Below are 20,884 nucleotides of genomic sequence, written 5' to 3'. Positions count from 1 at the left end.
AAATGTCCGTAGAGGATGTGTGTGAATGAGTGTGTATGGATGTTTCCCAGGGTTGCAGCTGGAAGGGTATCCGCTGCGTAAAACATATGCTGGATAAGTTGGCGGTTTATTCCGCTGTGGCGACCCCAGATTAATAAAGGGACTAAGCCAAAGGAAAATGAAGGAATGATTAGCATTTATAATAATAATAATAATAATAATAATAATAATAATCATCATCATCTTCATCATCATCATCATAATAATAACAATAATAATAATAATAATAATAATAATAAAATTAACAAGTTAAAATTAAAATTAACAATTAAGTCAACCAGTCTAGCTAAATCAAAACTTTAAACGTTATTCCTATTACTAATGTAATTAATAAAATACATCTAATAATATAAAATATTATTTTTAATGCTACTATACATCAGATTTTCCAGTACTTTCCGACCAAAACCTGAATTGTTAGCCGCTTAGTTTACACATAAATGTTTTTTTTTTTTTTTCCAGCACTGTGTCTAGTAGCCAATCAGAGACGTTGGATGAGTCACCGCTGAAACACGAATACACGAGTGGAATGATGTAAGTAAAAATATTAATTTCGAAGTCTGTTATTATTGGACGACATTTGTTTCTGTTGACAGATTTTGACGTGCTGTTTTACCAAACATTTATACTGTAGGCTGTAGTTTTTTTTTGTTATAAAATCACAGCCTTCTCTGTAATTGTTTAGTTTTTATTTAATTTTCCTCCTTATAATTCAGTAGCCTACATAAGATTTCGTAATCTTATTGAGGAAGTATAATTGATTAAACTGGTTAAAACTTGTCAACAATTATGACACTTTTACCATGGTACTTAAAATAGCCTTCATGAAGGTGAAGTTAGTTAATTTTTGAGACACATTATTCTCAGAAGTGAACTTGTTTGAGTGTGACATTATTAATGGAGATCATTCCTCCTTTTTGTTTATCAGTCATCCTGAAAGCACTGTACCAGTAACACATTTAAAAATGCAGATCTATAATTGCATTTCAACATGTGAAAGTCTTCTAGCTTTGAATTTTCCCATTTACCCAGCGGACCAGAAACTTGAAATAGGATGTGGAGAAACAATATTGATCAGAATCGTTACACTGATAATATCATAATTTCATAAAAGCACCACTGGCCTAAAAGCATTTGAGTGTTTTTTAGAGATAATTAAATGCTGCTGTATTCATGAAGCTTTTAAAGGTGAAGTGTGTCATTTTTATACCATTATCAGTATCAGCCAGAAATGCTGTTTTCATAGCTGTCATTAGTCTTGAAGCATATGGTTTTGCATGCTTTACCATTTTTTAGGGGAATCACCCTAATATGTTGAAGATTGTTAAACAGGAATGTTTTTTTTTCCCCGTTCTCAACATGTTTGACTAAAATCAGTAAGTCTAGCAAATTTAAAATTGTTAAAAAGTAATTAAGAAGATGTAAAAAAAACAAATAAATAGTCAAATTGATTAAATATAAGATATATCTTTGAGGACAGAAATGTAGGATTGTTCATTTAATGCCAGCTTGTCTAGCTTAATCACAAAAATAAAAAAATATTTACATAATAAAATATTATTATTAGTTGTAGCGGTAGAATATTTATATTAGGCATGGGCCGGTATAAGGTATGATATATAAGAGATGAATATATCACGGCTTTTTGTATCCCAATATTGTAATTACTGCTCTTATGTTATTTTTAAATATCTGGGTAAAAAAAATACTTTTTCCACATTGAACACTATATTTTATTTTTAAGAATCATTTGAAATATGTCAATAACTTGTCAGGCTACATAATTAAAGAAAATAATTGTTGACTTCTGCTGTCTTCATCAGATTCAAAAACAGTTTACTTCTGGAGGTAACTTTCTCCTAATAAATTCTCCTAATTAAATCTTTGCGTGTTTAACATGCAAAAAAAAAAAAAAAAAAAAGCGTCCATGTATTATAGAAACGGTATAACAGAAAATCTTTGCGGTTTTTAAACCGCTGTAAACCTTGAAACCAGTTATCATGCCTAATTTATACTGTAATTAATTAAATAATTTTCCATTTAAAACGCATGGAGGTCACGTGACCATCATGAGGAACGCAGCATCTCATTTCTCACAGGACGGGTTTTAAATGGAAAATAATTTAAAAATTACAGCACTCATATAACGATTTATTGTTTTTCCCCTTTTCAAAATTTTTTTATATTATGCTTAAAAACATTATATACGTTGCGCAATTTAAATAAAACTGAAAAAATTTCAGCAAATAAACACCCTTAATGTGTATATTCATTTTATTAAGATGTTTATGGTAATGTTTATATTCACGATCCGTTTCATTTAGGGAAACTCCTGATTTAAATAAATGATATCTCTGAACTTTAATAATGAATCTAAATAAAATGCTGCGCTTCCCACCTGCAGTCGCAATGACTTCTGGGAATTCTAGTGCTCAAGTCTGCCTCGCTGTGTCCTATATCAAGAACCCATCCAGAAAGTTTCAGGCATTCTCTGTTCTTGTGGTCTTGAGTATTGGAACTGAACTTTGGCAGCTGATGATGACGTAACACGAGGACGCAAGACCGCTGAAGAACGCATATTGAGAATATTGAGAATCAGCCCATGTCTCCTTAACCAAGCACACCTGATTCAGATAATTCGCTCATTAGCAGAGACTGAAAGACCTGTAATGGGTGTGACAGATAAAGGAGACATCCAAGTCATGCAGTGATGGTTGTCCTCCAGGAATGTGGTTGAGAAACGCTGCTTTAAATAGTATTTTAAAAGCACCACATCCGAATAACTCGACTCTACATATTAATCTGGCATATAAAAAAACATTTAAACAAGCATGGGGAAAAATTAGACATTCAGCTGTGAAGACATGAATGCTTAATTCCACATAACTTATTTTAGCCAACCGTCCAGCCAAGCTCCATCAATACCTCAACATGTAAACATCCTGCTGTCTGCTGCTGAGTTTGAATTTCATTTACAATGTTCTAAACAGATTTGTTATTTGCTTCAGTGTATTAAACCACAATCCAGTCCGTAATGAGCATAAATCATTTTTTCTTAATACGAGACAGTGAGGTCTACTTGAACGAATTGCAGATCCATAACTCTCCTCAGGGGAGCCGGCCTGAAAACCTGCGCCACGTCGTTTGCTATAACTTTTCACTCGAGTGTGGCCTTTGCAATGAGTGTCCTTGGGGCGGCGGATCTTTCATGAACCTGCATTTATTAAAACTTTCCAGGTCCTATTTGCATAAACAGAAACGGGTTAGTTCAGACTTAATTGAGTTCATGGCGGTGGGTGGCAGGGGTCTGGAGTGTTCCTCTGAATTCCAGTCATGCTCATCTGCTCGACTTATGCGCTTAATCACTGTCATTGAAAGTCAAAGACAAACAGCTCTCCAAACTCCTCTCCTCAGGCCTGAGTGGAGGATCACACTCCTAAAGTTCAACAGCTGTGATGTGCTGCTTATTTTAGACTCTACATGACAAATCTGATGATTCAGTTGTGGGGTTGTGTGTCTTTTTCAATCCGAGATTTGAGAAAATGTCTGTATTTCTAAAACAGCACCAAAATAGTTGTGAGGCTTGGTATGAGAAAAGTTTATCCTTTGATTAAAAATCTGTGCTCAATTTAATGAAAACAATATTATTGGGGGATTCAGTAGTATCCATTTGCCATGACATCATTTTTAATATGCTTCTGCAATTTCTCAACATTTATTCCTGGAATAGTCAGACGTCTTTTGTAAAGTTTTCTTCAGCACAAGATTCTCATTAGGGTTAAGGTCTGGACTCTGTGGTGGCCAATCCATGTCTAAAAATTATTTAAGAAAGAAAATCGATTGATGGAATAACCTGGTCATTCAGTATATTCAGTCAGTTCGGTACGGTATGGGTCACCTTTACAGGCTTGTGTCTCCACTGGCAAATGGTACCAGTGGAACCTTTTTGATAGGCATGGTGTACAACAGAAAGTTCTCGCACGAGGAAATGTCAAACTATACGAGTCTTTCACTTATTATATACAAAACAGATGCTTTACACACATAAATAGGCCTATTTTTTTCTTACTTTGTTTTTTATTGTATTTTTATTGTTTTACTGTGTTTTGTTGTTTTTAATTTCTTGTAAGCCCTTTGGGTTTTAGAAAAGCTTGATGTAAATAAAATGTATTATTATTATTATTATTATTATTACTTGTGTTTACATGTTAATAACTATTTGTCTATAACCATGATTTGACTATAGCTGCAGATCATTAGCTATGTTTCCATCCACCTATTTTATGCGCATTAAAAAACCAGTTGATGGAAACGCCATGATGCGCATAAATTTTGAAAATGCGCATAAACTTATGTGCCTAACTGGGTAGGATAAACTTTTTATTCGATAAGAAAAGATACTCATAAACTGCGATGGAAACACTTTTACCGCACAAACTCCAGCATGCGCATTAAAAAAGGTCATGTGATTTTGTTAAAAGAGATCATGTGATGCTTAAATTGTGTGTGAATGGATAAAACGTCAGGCTGAGCACATTATAAAACATCCGAAATGTTGTTTTGGTCATTATAAAACGCCTTACCATTTCAGTATTAATGTTATTATATTATTAATGACCTCCAGAATCAAGAGCGTCTGTGCTCCGCGTCTGACACCTTCAAACGCCACTGCGCGCTCACTGCTTGTCAGGATTGTCTTCTGAGGCGCATTCATTTAAAAAAAGATTGATGTAGCTTCTCCTACTGCAGCAAATGCAGTTTTTACTGGTGATATTTGGCGCTAGTTAATCAGGAAGTGACGATTTTGTTCGCTTTGACTCGTTGGATGGAAACGATGCTTCATTCGCATAACTTTTATGCGATAATCCAGCTTTGCGCATAAAGTTTATTCGCATTTTTGGATGGAAACATAGCTAATGATAATGCGAAATAGCCTACTGTAATGTCTGCAATTATAGTAAAAAAAAAACATATATAAACACATACAGAGCCATACAGTCTAAAGTGTTACCAATTAAGATCCCAAAACATACATTTAGGCCTTATTTGGTTTCATAAACGATACAAAACACATACAGTTAGTACAAACCTCTCAGTTGTATTCTTCACTAACACATGTAGCGTTAAAATCTTATTAAACAGTAACTGTGTCATTCTGATTTGATAATGGTTCAAAAGGCGATGATGATAATTAATAATGCAGTTTGTTCATGATTTAGGTTGCTGAAAGATGGTACGGTTTGCTTTTTGGTACCTTTTGACAGTGGAAACGGACATAAAAGTGTACCGTACCACTCAGTGGAAACGGGCCATAAGGCAACATGACTGTTTAGTCCCAATCTCTTGACTTCCCTTCACATTGTGCATGTGGAAATGTTCTTTCCTTCACTATTAAACAGCCTTGAGTTCCACTGTTGATATTTATAAATTGATTTCTCCAATCAATCTCATTAATTCAAGATTTTTCACACAAAATTAATGGTTCCCCAATATTCTTTCAGTTTTTAATAATGTGTTGGACAGTTCTTAACCTAATTTTATTAATTTCAGCAATCACTTTAGATGCTTGATGCATGCCAAAAAATTGACTCTTCTTAAAATCGGTTGCATGATCACAAGATGTTACACTCTAAAGAACGTTGAGTTATTTATTTAACCCAATTGTTTGAGTTAAACATATTTAATGCTTTTTTGGGTTAATTTGAACCTTTATTCAGTTATTTATTAATAACTAAACTAGTTGAGTTAAATATTTGGTGCTTTGTTGGGTTATTTTTAACCTTTATTTGGTTATTTTTATAATAACTCAACCAGTTGGGTTAAAAATTAGAATTTCAACAGTCAAGGGATTTAACTGACACAAAACAGCTGTATTAATATGCGTGTGTAATGTTGTTTTTGCGTCAAAAAGTTTATATAAGCTATTATGCTATAATATTGTTATTTTTTTTATCAAATTACCTCTCCATGTCATGTTTTTTATATTCGTTTCACCATCCAAGACCATCTTTTAGAAGCGTTTGGATGTGCTTAAAATGTATTGTACATTGTGAACACTGAGTGAAGCCTGCTGCAGCTGCTGGACAGTCTCTACAGCACACACAGCTCCATATTCTGCTCAATCAACACATGATTTTCTGCTTGCACAGTTTATAACTGTCTGTTCTTTGTTCTGTTTCTTCATTGTTTGTGATTTTTTATTTATTTTAACAAGTGTCTGGAACTAAAATGTAATGGAGAAAAAGCTATTTTTAATATTTCTATAATATTTTTAATATTTCTTACTATATGCTTTTTTTATTTACACAGTCATAATTATAACATTAATTGTAGTACTAGTAATAGTAGCAATAGTGATACCAGAATGGAAAAAAATTGCATTTAATCAAAATAACCCAATGCATTGGATAAAAAACCCATAGTTGGGAAGGTGCTATAATGTAATAACCTATAGTTGGGTTATATGTTGGGGTATTTTTAACCCAACAATTTTAAGAGCATGAGAAGATAAGTTCTTACCAACTGAAACAGTCATCCGTGCAATAATTATCAAATAGAAGTTCTCACCTTTATTTCTTCTAAATCTAGTTAAGAAGGTGATATTTTTAGACGGACAATCTACATTATATTTGACTTTCCATGGGTAATGTTCATTTATAATCATGTGCTGTTTAAAGTATTAAGAATAGCAAAATTTTCTTAGTTTGATGATATTAAATCCCTAAAGGCCAAGAGTCTGAATTTTTTGCAGGTTTCATCTCTCATAAAAGAAAATTCATATCGGTTTCAATTTTTGCATCTGTAAATATTGTTTCGAGAGGTGCTTGGACTATTCAGAGCAACCATAAAGTGAAAGCCAAAGTCCAGAATGATGTCACTCAATGCAAACAGCACAAAGAAATTTTATAATATGAAGACAGAATGTGACATGGTTGAGAACTACTGCTGTAGACTACTGCATGCTGGTTTCAATGCCTGGCTCACACCTTTTCCATGCTGCTTTTATAGGCCTGTGCCATCCCTGCTGAACAATCCAGCTTAAACCAGCCTAGGCTGGTTGGCTGGTTTTAGCTGGTTGACCAGCCTGGTTTTAGAGGGGTTTTGGCCATTTCCAGGCTCGTTTTGAGCCATTTCCAGCCTGGTCTTAGCTGCTCAGGCTGGAAAATAATCAGCTAAATCCAGCTAAAACCAGCTTGACCAGCCTGGTTTAAGCTGGACATAGCTGGTTTTGGCGGGGCTACCAGCCTGGCTTGGCTGGTCAAGCTGGTCTTATCTGGTCATCTCCCAGCCTGACCAGTTAAGACCAGGCTGGAAATGGCTGGAAACCCCTCTAAAACCAGGCTGGTCAACCAGCTAAAACTAGCCTAGGCTGGTTTAAGCTGTTTTTTTCAGAAGGGCTACCTTTGACTGCCAGTCTTTGTTTATTATTAATTCGTTCACAGAATATGTGCAGCAAAGTATCAAAATGCAACCAATATCCTGAAATAAACTTTGAATTTCGGGATAATCCCATGCATAAGGAGGTCAACTGTCTTTTGTCTCTATGCAGTGAATTGAATTGACACAATATTTATGCTTTCTTTTTCTTTTTTGAAGAATATAAAGGACAAACGGCTTTAATTGGCTTTGAATTGTTTTGCAACAGATGAATTAATTTGCATAGTACTCCATGTACATATTTTTCAAATGCAAATATGAAAAAACACATGAAAATGTTGGACTTCAGTGTGCAAAGACCTCAATATTGCATGGTAATACTGTTAAAACAGCACAGTCGTGCCATATCCACTTACCATTCGTAATCCAAAGATGATGTTTGTTACCCCCAAGAAATACAAACCCTGTCTTCGCTGAATATTGCAATTAAATGTCTTCAGTTAAGCAATTTCTTTTTGATAAGCTCTTTAAGCTGCGTTGAGTGCTGCAGTGTGTGTTGTATTGAGTGGGCTCCGATACTATTTCAGTCACTTTTTTCAGCTGTATGAAATCATTTCCTCCACCGCCAGTGAAATGACTCATTTACTAACTCTCTCATTACTACCAAACTCAATTTCTCTGCTTCCCACTGGCAACAAAAAAGCTTTCACTTTTCTTCCCATTAAATCAGGGAATTCAGGTTATTTCTATTATGAGGCTGAGAAGATGTATTGTATGTCGATATTTGTTTAGAGGAGAATTGCCCCGCGTCACTGGGTGAAATGATCCCTGCTTTGAACAGCTCAATTCTACTTTGTGTGAGCGCACCGTGAGGAGTTGAACATTCCTCGTCTGATAAGTGTTAAAGGGAACCCCGGGTATTAAGATGCATTCATTCATTTTCTTTTGGCTTAGATCTTTTATTCTTCAAGGGTCGCCACAGCGGAGTGAACCACCAACTCATCCAACATTTGTTTTTCACACATCGGGGCCCGGTTTTTCAAAAGTAATCCACTGGAATTTTGGATAAGGGATTGGATCAAATCTTGAAAATGGGTTTTTCAAAAGAAAAAACGGATTACCTAATCGGATTAGATCACGTAATCTAATCTTGGTTTTGATCCGGATCAAACCCTTACTTTGGGTTTTTCAGACCTATTTTGTAGGATTTGGATCACTTTGATCCAAAAAACATGGATTAAACTGACCTCATCAGAAGGGTGGATTTAGTGTGTATTTTATGCCCGAAAACTTAAAAAATGTATTAAATAATTTTTATTTTGGATCTTACGAGATATACTATTTATTCATAAAGTTTTAATTTTATTTGTTTATCTGTCAGGCTATAGTGATTATTGGCTTTAACATTTTCAGCCTTTCAGTATAGGCCTACAGCAAAGTAGAAATAGCTTGGCCTCATAAAACAATTCCCCAAACAGCTGTCAATATTGACCAAAAACAATATATTTTATTCTGTCAATAATTGATATATATATATATATATATATATATATATATATATATATATATATATATATATATATATATATATATATATATATATATATATCACAATGGAAAATATTTTTGTTTTTTGAATATTTATTAGTGATGCATGCAATGATTACAGAATAACCCAAAAAAATGCAAAGAATGGCAATCACTGATTTTTTAAATCACCTTCAACAATTGCAAAAAGATACTGAAAGAGCAGAAGCGCAGCTTTATCTGGTAGAGGAACAACTGACTCTGACCAAACTGCAGCAAACCAAGGCCAGACTTGAGATTCGCCTCCTAAAGGCTTTGCTCAGCAAGCTGCTCTCTCCACATCAGATGAGGAAGTCTGAACTTATTGTGGAGTTTTTGACATTAAGTCTTTTTTTATTTACATCTATATTTGAAACTTATTATAAATATCCTCAATGTACAGTGTTTGTGTTGTAGGTCTCAGATGAGCGGACTGCTGGAAGAGGATGGGGTGGGGTTTTTATTGTTTTTATTATTATTATTTTTTTAAATGTGTGTGTGTTTTCATTTCAAATAAAAATAAAGTTATATTGAGCCCACACTGGCTATTCTACTTGTTGCTCTTTACATAGGCCTATCTATCCATCTACAATGTGATTGAGCACTGGTAATCCAGATTTAGTGATCCTGAAAAGTTCCTATCCGGATCAGATTGATCCAATCCAATGTTGCTTTGAAAAACTGGCTCAAAAAGTAAGCTGGATTACGTGATCACGGATCGCAAAAACAGGATTACTAAATCCGGATCAATTTTATCCAGATTAAACCTTTTAAAAAACCGGGCCCGGATGCCCTTCCAGCTGCAACCCAGTACTGGAAAACTTCCATACACACTCATTCACGCACATACACTACGCCCAATATAGTTTATCCAATTCACCTACTGTGGGGAAAATCAGAGCACCTGGAAGAAACCCAGGCCACATGGAATCTTAGACATGCAGGCGCTGACACTTGCACTCAGATTGAGTTAGTGACGTCACTGGGTAGAGTTAGGGATGGGGTTAGATGTATATATTAAAAGCATTCCATGCAGTCTCAATTTGCATGTGAAGCTTGCAGCACACCCTTTTGAATTTTATAGTAGTTAGTCCATGAAATCAACACAGGCTCATTGTTAATACGTACCCTGTATACATTTCTGGAGAGCATGAATTATGTAGCCAGAGGTACATATGGATGCATTTCTTCTTTCAAGCAAAAGCTACGGGGCGGTATGACGCCGCCCATGTCTTTTGTTTCGTTTTTGCGATTCCAGCTGACTGCTTACCTCTCTATGGACAGCTTTTCCCCTGTTACCAGTTTGCCCAGTAGCTCGCCATGTACAGTAGGTTGGTGGACTTGAGACGCAGAGCAGAGTTGACCTCAATGATGGGGTTCGAGTCCAGAACAGTTTCAGAAAGCGTGTAAAACAAAAGGCAAAAAATTTCTGGAAGTATTTTAAAGTCACTAAATTGGCAACTTTGCATGTCATGATCATCTGTTTAGGTGTCTAATAATACAAACTAAACTTTTTTTAGTTGCAAGTAGTAATTACATCGTTGTTTGCATCCTTGCTACAACGTATACCGTTACCGCTAGAAACTATACATGTAATGCATCAATTTTGACATATAAAAACAATTGCAGGTTGTGGCTCACAATGCACAGCTTCTGCTATTATGGTTGGAGTTTTTAGCTGAATCCAGCACTGAACTGGGAGATATTCTGGAAGCTGTCTTTTGTCAAATGCTAACCATATATTTTTATAATTCTCTGGAACATAATTAAAATTAAACTGTAAGCACTTCTCTTTTCAAGTCATGTCTTTTAGAAGCCCAAATACAGAAACAGAAGAAGCTCTGTGGAAATTTAGGTGTATCTAATATTACAAACTAAACTTTTTTTAGTTGCAAGTAGTTTTGCCTAACAAGTGAACTTGTGGCCACTTCAGCAGTGTGAGCGGAGCAGATGCTTTCACGCAGATACAGTCACGCTTGCTGTTTTTACAGTCCCTCATCTACATTCCCCTCAGCCGAGCAGCAGTCAATAGATTTGTCAGCATTAATAATTCCTGGGGACTCATTTCTCGGACTCATTTGTAATGTCTGGCTGGTGACTGCAGTGAATCAATCATGGAACAAAAAACCCCTGTTGCCCAGGCAACTTCTCTGACATCTGTCATATTCTCTGACGCCACGAGTTGCTCTCGACTACAGCTGCTCTTTGAAGCATTCCCATCACGCTAGTCTGACACTGTTACATTAATGAAGCACACGAGCACATTTAATGAGACATAACAATGTTTCATTAAGACCCAATGCTAATGCCACTAACATATGGTTTACATATTTAAAGCACATAAAGTTAGTCGGTGAGATGCAAACATGTAATTTTTCCCATAAACACTCTAATGATTTGGAGGTAATGATCCAGTAGCTCGCCCAGCAGAGGTTCATAGTGTCAAAAATAATATTTGTGTATATAATGAAAATGCTTTCATGTGTATATGGTCTGCTCATCGCTATTTTAAAACTACAAACAGCCCATGAAAGATGTGAGCATTTTTTTTCTGTGCATTGCATGAAAGTTTAAAAATCACTTCAAACCATCCTCAATACTGTGTTTTTTTTAAACTGCAAACTGATTTACTCTCTGAAATCAAGTTAAGCAGTTGGAAAAAATGTTTCATGTTAAATATTCACTGTAGTATTTATTACTCCTGTTTTGGGCTGTGTTTTGGTTGATTAAATGCAGTGGTGGTTCTAAATGGCACGCTGGGCGAACCATCCCATATACAGCCACACCCGCTCCAAAAAAAAAACTAGAACCATATAGAAATTATGTGGTTGACTTCTTATTATTCGATCAGAACACATGTAATTGTCTTAAACAAACAATTCAGACAGCACACAAACAAAGTAAAATGTTAACATGTCACTACATCTGGACCTTTCTTGCCTTTCTTGCTGCAAAATTATTAAGTAATCATCACGTAGCCTATTACAGGGATCCAGGGGGTCATGCCCCCACTACCCAAAAACATACAATTTAATTTATTTATTATACATAAATAAAAATGTTTCTTTTATATATATATATATATATATATATATATATATATATATATATATATATATATATGTATGTATGTATGTATGTATGTATGTATGTATGTATGTATGTATGTATGTATGTATGTATGTATGTATGTATGTATGTATGTATGTATGTATGTATGTATGTATGTATGTATGTATGTATGTATGTATGTATATACACACACACACACACACACACACACACACACACACATATATATATATATATATATATATACTGCAAGAAATATTTATTTGTATTTATTTTTATTACAAACAAATAAAATTATCATTATTATTAATAATATTATTATACAATGATTATTATAACAAACATCATAAATCCTAAATGTAACTGAAGATCATGATATAACTTTAGTTTTTTCAACTTGCAAAACTCGCTGAAAAATCTTGCGTGTGCAAAAGACGGCAGATGTGAATAGCCCCTGACGTCTTTATTCTGGGATTACCTCTCTAATTTAATATACTTGCATCAAGTAAATAATATCTCAAAGCTTTTACTGTCTGGGGCTCGTTATTTTTTTTTTTTTTTTTTGCACTGTCTCCCCGTGCCGCCCCCCAGCAAGATGCCACCCTGAGCGATCACCCATATTGCCCATGCCTAAATCCGCTAGTTGACGAGGAAGAGACATTTCCATTTACACCTGGCCATTTTCATCTCTTTTTATTTATTTTTGTGAACAAACAGTGGATAGTGAATCTAACCCAAACAGTACATGACAACCTGCTGTGACAAAGTATTCTGGTTGAACTAGTTCAGCGGTATCTAAATTTTGATACCGTCAAACCTTCTCCCTATTTTACCCCGGTATGCTGTATTACCGTGCATAATAAAAAAAATATGACGTAAGGCTCAGACAGCGTCACCAAACTGTTGGCTCGTGCCTAAACCATTAAGAAACTGAATACCGTATATGCAACCTTAGGTTCGCGGTCACCTGTTTGTCTTGTTTGTATTCTCCTGCACGGGACACTCTCTCTCTCTCTCTCTCTCTCTCTCTCTCTCTTATTCACACACACACACACACACACACATAGAGAGAGCATTGTTTATGTGCTCGCTCGCTTTTAATCTAGACCAGAGTTACAGACCGCTCCTGAGCTTTATTCGGAAATTTATTCCCACACCGCAAGAAATCTGGTCGGCTCCCGCATTACAACAGCGGGAATGCAGACTAGATCTGTAATCGGGCCATAAAAATTGGGCCCAATAGGCCCGAGCTCAACAGGTACATTTTAATTCACAGCTTATTAAAGGCCAAACCCGTTTACAGCCCAGCATTATTCAAATGTGCACAGGCACACGGCTCTTTTGCCTTTTTTTTCCAAGAATGAGTCATTTATATGTTTTAACATAATTTATTCGTACAAACATAGGCTATAGGCCACTTGGAAGTTGAAACAAAGAAATAAAATAAGTCCTTTGTAACATCGTAACATCTCAGCACTCTAAATAGGCCTAGGTACATATTAGGCCAACACACTAATAAAAAGAAGTCTTGCTTAACAAATTAAATTTAAATAAATTCTAAATTATGACGGTATTTTGGCAATAACAAAATTAAGATAAAGGCTGTGCAAGATTTGTTTCACCACTTCTCTTCACAATCTGGCCTTAAGGTGATGGTGAAGCTGAATATTAAAAGAATAATGCCAACATTAGCCTGTATACTCTGTCTACATTATGAATATATGGTTTAATTAATATTTATTTATAATTTTAAAATCCTTTACTCACCATGATTAGGCTATGTGTTTTTGTGGAGGAACATTTTTGAATCCACTGTAAATGGCTTAAGCGCAGTCCTGCGCTCAGGATGGTGCATCCAGCAGCACCGAACCTTGCAAGTTTTGGGTAGGATTGTTTGTTCATCCACTACCAGCCAGGAACATCCATTTAATTTTCCATGACAGCAGTTTCAATGTAGCGAGTCTCCTCGTCTTTTTACCTGTCAGCTTGTGGTTAAGCACTTTACCATAATACGCAGTGTATGAGCGACCGCTGAAATACCTTGGCGGCTAGAATGACTGCTCCTTATGAACTAGTGACTGGTTTGACCGCCGTCAAAGTTTGCTCTTTTTAACTTCACCGTCATCATTTGTTTCACCTTTACAGGAATAGATTTTAACGTTGTAACAAACGATTACTTTCTCTCGCTAATCGAAATGCATCACACAACTACTTATTTTCCTACTGCACAAGCAAAGCCAAGCCCGGCCGGACCCGACCCCGTCTAAAAGGATAGAAATCAAACCTGAACCCGTCGGGTCCTGCCGGGTCCCGTCGGGTTCGGGGACAGATCTTTAGCTCTAATGCAGACCTCTAGTTCATATTTACCACGTCTCCCTTCTCATTCAGTCGAAACCGTAAATACTGCCAAACTGCAGGTCACTTTGGTGCGTGACTTGCCACCTCTCCCTCTCCCTCTCTCCCTCTCCTTCACACTGTCCTGTGATGACAATCATGCATACGTATTTTTAGCCATTAAATAAAGGTTATTTAATATTTAATACTTGTCTCCTATTTAAGGGCATTGTTTTTATGACGGTATAATGGTATTGAAACCGACACCGTTGCTATTTTTAGATCCCGCGGTATACCATAACAAAGTATTACCGCCCAAGCCTAATGTATAGTCATAATTGAATTTAAACAAGTGAATCATGATACAGTTGGGTTGCAAAACTTAATTATAAGAAACTTTTCAGATCATGGTGATGTTTTGACTGACTGGAATTATGATTGCTTGCTACATATTTTTGATAGGTTGAGTCCTAGTGCGAGGATTGTCACAACATTTCCCGTTCACAATCTGAACTTTCCATCACTACTGTGTATCTAACCTCAGAAGCACCCTTGCACACATATTGTGCTGTACTTAGGCCTGTGGCCTAAGTACAGTGGACAATCTTGTGGGCTGTTGTATTTGAATTTCAGGATGGGTAGATGGTAGTGGTGTAGTAGTGTTCATGTGTCCTCTGCAACATAGGCTGATTCTGAAAACTTAGTTTTATATGCGTTTCTGGTGATCGCAAATTATGTTGCCAGAAGTACGTATGGCTGCATTTTATTTTTTAAACGAACGCTACAGGGCGGTATGATGCCGTTCCTTTTTTCGCACTTACCAGCTGACTGCTTAACCCCATATGGACAGCTTTCCCACTTTAACCACTTTGTCCCGTTAGCTCACCATGTACAGTACCTCGGCAGATTTGAGATGCAAAGAGGAGTTGACCACGGTTGAGTCAGTCAGTCATTTATTCAGTCGGTCAAACAGTCATCAACAGTGGCCTCTGGTGGGTTTATGCGAGAACAACAGGCACGAATGGCATTTGCAAATAAAATTTGACTTCTCAAAAAGTGTACACAGCAGCTTCTCGTGGATTTGCGAAAACAAAACCTGCAGAAAAACGTACCTCCTGGGGTGGATTTCACGGTCTCTAGAAATGTATATAGAGGTACATTTTCAGAATGAGCCTGGGTTGGTCCTCTGTATACATGTTTCAAAAATTAGGCTAACTTTAAGAAATGCCAGGTTCCACACAATCCTTTCATGTTGTCCCGATGTAATTCAATTAAGTTAACTTAGTGTTTTTTTTACGCTTTTAAGTTAATTGAACATAAAACAATTAAGCTGTCCCAAAGAAACCTGCAAGAATTGCGTTGTTTCAGCTTATTTTAAATAAGTAGTTTGAACAAGCGCCAAACATATTTCTTTGAGTGGGCTTTTAGCAAATCTAAAATCAAGAGTTAGGCCTTTAGCCAACCTGATTTCACCAAGTAGGACAGGTTTTAGAGCTGTGCAATTAATCGAAATTCATTTTTGATTTTGACTTCTAACGATTATGAAAAACAGTAATCGAGATAAAATGATTATAACGTCAAATACCGCCCCCTTTCAAGTTATACACACACTTGTTACTCTGCAAAGCTCAGTTTCACGTGAAAATTTTGCATGTAATGTATTATAACTTTTGCAGCACAGGATGCGCATGTACCTTCAAATCATTGTTTTTAAAAGCGCGAAAGAGATTGCATGCTGTGTGTGTGTGCTCAGCCCCAGAGACGAGCAGTTTTAATAACTTAGAAGCGTAATAGTTTTAATAACTGTTACAAACCCCTGATGTTAGTCTAGGGTGTGGGGTTTGACATTTATTTAATTAAAATATATTTACATAAACAGTGAATGAGTGGAAAGACAACCAAAGTAATGCCAAAAAATGTGTGCTTTTATTTACAATCCCAAAGTGAACAACAACAACGAATCATTTCTAATAACTGATTTCTTTTATCTTTGCCATGATGAAAGTACATACAAGTTTACAAGATATTTTTTCAAGATACTTGTATTCAGCTTAAAGTGACATTTAAAGGCTTAATTAGATCAAAGTTAGGTTAATAAGGCAAGTCATTGCAGTGTTTTTTTTTCTGCAGACGATCAAAAAATATTGCTTAAGGGGGATAATAATATTGACCCTAAAATAGTTCATATTAGTTAATATTAAAATAGTTAGGTATTAAAACAGTAAATATTTTAAAATAAAAATAAAACAAATAAAACCTTCTGGAGAAGAAATATTATTATAGGAAATACTGCGAAAAATTCCTTGCTCTGTTAAACATAATTTGAGAAAAATTTACAAAAAAAATTTAAAATTCACAGGAGGGCGAAAAATTTTGACTTCATCTGATAACCATTTTGAAAAATTGTGATGAAAATTATGACCAAAATAATTGTGATTAGAATTTTTCCCATAATCGAGCAGCCCTAACATGTTCCTGGATTAACAGCTATGTTGAACCTGTAACAACATTCCAATCAGCCAGTCAGAATTAAGAGGTACATTTACAGTTTATGTTAAGTTTATGCACTTCCATGTGAGTGTTATCCTACTATTATTACCATCTGATTTTGGCAATAATTTACAGTTATGGTCGGGCTTAGGGGTAGGGAACAGGTATGGATTACATTTTCCGACAAAAATTATGTTTCAGGATCAACATAGATGTTAATTCAGGATCGCATCGTACTTGGCAAAATCATGAAATTCATTCCATGAAGATGAAACGCAAAACAAAGCATCTTAGACGCGGACAACTCTTATCCATGGAAATAAATAGTCTGGTAGTAGAGAAATCCATTTAGTTAATTATTCAGCTTTCAGGGAAACAAACCATCCCTACCACGGCTCTAATATTTGACCGTGTTAATGTAATAAAAGCAGCATTAAATAAAGTGCAAAACCTTCTGATGAACTTTGTATTTTTTGTGTAATGCAATTAATGTTATTAGACAGCTCTCTTTTCCCCGACAGGCTAATGCAACCATGATAACAATTTACACTAACAAGCACCCTAAGAAACGAATAATGATTTTTAGGATCATGTTTGTGTTATCAGATTATGTAGTTATCTTCTTCTTAAATATTTATTTATTCATATTTGGACTAAGCGTATTTTGTCTTATTAACGTAGTGTCACATGACATTATACAGTATCAATATTCATATATAAGGCTGTTTCTTTAGAAATAATACAAATCTGTGACCTTAGTGCATCATTACTTTGCCATTGTTTATTTTATATATTGTAACTCTTATTAGTATAAATGACCCCTGCTTGCATTATGTCAACGTTGCACCTTTTATTGTTTACCTTTCATTTTGAGATGACATCTTTTTAAATGCTGAAAATTTGAGGGCCACGCCGGATAGCCCAATTTTAAAAATATTTTATATATACATTTTTAAAATTAAAATAAAAAATTGTATCTTAAAATATAAGAATGTTCAAAATTGTTTTATAATTGATTAGTTACCTAAACCACTATCATGGGGACCCAATATGGAAATGTACTATATGGAAATATATGCTAATGACATACAGTATATGACATATACGTTTATATTTGCATTTATATAAATTTTTATACAACAGTTCTGTCTGGTTCTTGAATCTAATTGGCTGATTTCCGTGTCTATATTCTGCAATAACAGTATCTGCACAGCCTCTTTACCCTTGTGGTGTATTACTCCGCTCACATAGGGTGACAGCAGATCAATAAACTCACTATAGTTTGACAAATATTGCAGCTGCTGGACAACATAATTAACTATTGAGGGTTTTCAGGCGAGAATGTAGTTACTTAGATTGCAACTATGCAGTTTATTTATGAGGACAGTGCATATTTTAAATATTTATAGTTTTGGAGATTTACCACGTTCACGGCCATTGGCCTGTCATACTAAGTAGAGCAAAGACGGTTGACGTTTTACCACAAGATGGCGACAGAGACTGCATAAGTCCTTAGAGGAGAAAAACTTGTACATTTCAAACCACAGCTGATCAAATCATTTTAAAACATTTAAGTGATATTCTAAGTCCATCTCTCTCTTTTATATGTTGTAGTGCTGTATTTATACCATAGTAATCTGGCAGTGTTTGCTTTGCTTTTGGCTTTTTCCGGGGTAATTATTGTGATCTCCCGATTGCAACAGAGAAATACTGGGAAATCTCAGTAGACTGATGACATTTCATGCCGTTCAGCCTTATAATCTTAAAATATGAGCAAAACCATGTGTTTTGACATCACTTTAGACATTACGATAGAGAATCATTCTAACACTAGCTCTAAAGTGATGTTGGTGAGTTATCAATGGTTACAGCTCTTCTGACGTCAGGTGCAGATGAACGAATGAATGAAAGAATGGCGGAAGAAAGTAGTTCCTCTGACAAAAGGATTGTTGAGACTCCCCATTATGTCGACGAACTCTTGCATATCCCTGAGTAGCAGTACAATATAGCTTTATATCAGCACTGGTAGGGGGGCACTAAAGCACTCAGCCTGTGGCCTCTAGCCAACGCACACCTCGCATCAGTGCTGATATACAGCTATATTGCACTGCTACACATTTAATATTGTTCATATATGGCCATATTTGAATACATATATACAATTATAGCCAATGTAATTAAACATATATGTACTGTACATATTTGTAGTTCCAATAATTGAAAAAAAAATGTAAGTGGCCATTTTTAAATTAATTATATGCGATGTCAATTTTACATACAGTTGAAGTCAATTATTAATATCTTTTTATATTTCCCAAATTAAGTTTAACAGAGCAAGGACATTTTCACAGTATTTCCTATAATATTTTTTTTGCCTGGATAAAGTCTTATTTGTTTTATTTTTCGGCTAGAATCAATCTTTTTTTAACCATTTTAAGTCAGTATTATTAGCCTCCTTAAGCAATGTTTTTTTTTTTTTTTTTTGGATTTACTATAGAATGAACCACTGTTATACAATGACTAATTAACCTAACTTGCCTAATTAACCCAGTTAAGCCTTTAAGTGTCACTTTAAGCTAAATACTAGTATCTTAAAAAAAATATCTAGTAAAATATTATATACTCATCATGGCAAAGATAAAAGAAACCAGCTATTAGAAATGAGTTATTAAAACTATTATGTTTACAAAAGGGTTGAAAAAATATTTCCGTTATACTGAAATCAGGGGGAAAAATATAATGGGGGCTAATAATTCAGTAGGGCTAATACCTCTTAACTGTATGTTAAATCCAAATATAATCCTATATGTCACATATGTAATTTGTATATATTGCAAGATGTTTATGTGGAGAAGATACTTACTTGACAGATTTCCAGAAAACGAAAGCTGAAAGGGCTGGAGAGACACATAATCCAGTGTGAAGTTTCCACAGTCTGTGATGATTTGAGGAGTCATGTCTTCTGCTGGTCTTGGTCCAATGTGCTTTATAAAGTCCAAAGTCTGTATTTTAGGATATTTTAGATCACTTCACTCTTACTTCTGCTGACAAGCTTTTTGGAGATGCCGATTTCCTTTTTCAGCAGGGATTTAGCAGCACCTGCGCAAAACTACTTCTAACTATAGTTTGCTGACCCTGATATTACTCTGCTTGATTGGCCAGCCAACTCGCCTTGACCTGAAATAGAGAATCTATAAGGTATTGTCAAGAGGAAGATAAGGAACATCCAAGCAAACAATACAGATGAGCTGAAGGCTGTTATCAAAGCAACCCGGGTTTCAATAAGGCCTCAGCGGTGCTCTGATCGCCCCCATGCTATACCACACTGACTGAAGCAGTAATTCTTGCAAAAAATGAGTCCTAGCACTAGCTACATTATGTTTCCATCCACCTATTTGTATGCACATTTTGAAATAAAATGCTTAATGAAATGCCAAGATGTCTATAAATTTAAAATGAGATTTTTATAGAGCTCTTTTTGGAAAAAAAAAATAAATAAAAAAATAAATAAATAAATATATAAATATATATATATGTATGTATATATATATATATATATATATATATATATATATATATATATATATATATATATATATATATATATATATATATATATATTTATATATATATATATATATATATATATATTGCATTTAGATTGATTGGGGTGATTTTGTAAGAATGTTAATCAAGTATAAAACAATAATAAACAAATTGCTAGAAAGAATAATTACAACAGAGCAAAGGAAAAAGTAAAATAAGCAGTGCTTCATGGTTTTCCAGAGAGTCAAACAGTATTCAGGCAAAGAAATTAAATAATGAAATGTAAAATAACACTGTATAGTCTATGTTGTATTAATAGTTCAGTGAAATTACTCTTCATTAAAGCTAAAAATCTTGTATTTACTGTGCCCGGATGCTTTAAACTCTCTTAAAATGCTTTTAAAACAAATGCAAATCATAAAGTTTCACTCTGTTATAGTTATACATAGCATTGACTCAA

At 34.9% G+C, this 20,884-nt stretch overlaps 1 long non-coding RNA gene across 1 annotated transcript in view; it reads left to right on the top strand.

The window, feature by feature from the left end:
- si:dkey-172h23.1 overlaps nucleotides 1–20,884 on the top strand; it is a 93,263-nt gene that overhangs the window by 7,392 nt on the left and 64,987 nt on the right. The window contains 1 exon segment of the long non-coding RNA NR_170249.1: nucleotides 502–573. This is a non-coding gene — a long non-coding RNA (si:dkey-172h23.1).

The sequence above is a fragment of the Danio rerio genome, chromosome 7 (genome assembly GCF_049306965.1).
Source record: "Danio rerio strain Tuebingen ecotype United States chromosome 7, GRCz12tu, whole genome shotgun sequence".
Taxonomy (NCBI): Eukaryota; Metazoa; Chordata; class Actinopteri; order Cypriniformes; family Danionidae; genus Danio; species Danio rerio.
This window is presented reverse-complemented; position numbering and strand designations above follow the sequence as displayed.